We start from the raw sequence: 1,059 nt of genomic DNA on the forward strand, positions 1-1,059 counted from the left end.
TCAGGATCTAAAAACCAAAATGCACCAAAATACATAACCCAAAATTCTAAATAAAGACAATTAAATGATTGGACCGGTACAATGCAATCAACATAAAACAAAAACAAAGCAACGAGGTACAAGACAAAAAATAAATACTTCTAATGCGAGACCAAAGAACGAGAACTCTAACTCCACGGGCCGAGCTACAAAAACACTCGTTGCACAAGGCTCTTATTGGTGAGTAAATGAACCTAAACCTTACGAAGCTGCGAGTGTTTCAAGGCTTCTAAAGGGAGAGGATTCGCATTTTGGTGAATATTTTGCAAAGAGTGACAAAAATCGCGTTTTTTTGGAGAGCAATTATATCTAGATTGCAAGGTCTGTGCGAGTGGGAGAATATGTCAAGTTTTGATTGGTCGAGAAGACGCCAGGAGGAGTGAGTTTCTCCTCAAGAGTGGGAGAATACCCGAGGAGCAGACTTAAAAATGTGGACGGGGTTGGAAAAATGAGATAACGGCACTAGCCGGGCTGTTGCCCTCATAACACAGTGTTTGTATTAATTTGCTGAAGGCATTTGATGCCCACATCACGTTTTACATCAGAACGCCACATGTCATTGATTTGAGTCGTTTTTATTTAGCAAGTAGTTCAGATTACACTATGCAAACATATAGGTCTGATATTCCAAGATGTTCTATATTTTACACACAAACAGAAGAAAGAGTCTAGGGTATATGCTACAAGTTCAAAAATAGATCAAAAAACAAAAATAGCTGGAACTGGTTGTACAAAGAATTCGAGGCATATGATACTTATCAAGACTCATTCAAATGGAAAGTCAGGCAGTCTACCTTATGAAACACAATGGTCAAACCATTGTAATCATATACATAGTCTAAGAGAGAGCTATGGGCCAACGAATTACATTTTAAGAATAATGTTCAACTGATACATTCAAAGTATAAACATGAGATCTTCCCTTGATTGTCCTCTAGCGTTCTTATAATAAGACATTTTTCTACGAAGATTTATCTTCGTTTTCAAGCGATTTTTCTTTGAATTTCTTCGATTTGAACG

The sequence above is a fragment of the Ciona intestinalis genome, unplaced genomic scaffold, assembly GCF_000224145.3.
Source record: "Ciona intestinalis unplaced genomic scaffold, KH HT000075.2, whole genome shotgun sequence".
In the NCBI taxonomy this organism is placed as follows: Eukaryota; Metazoa; Chordata; class Ascidiacea; order Phlebobranchia; family Cionidae; genus Ciona; species Ciona intestinalis.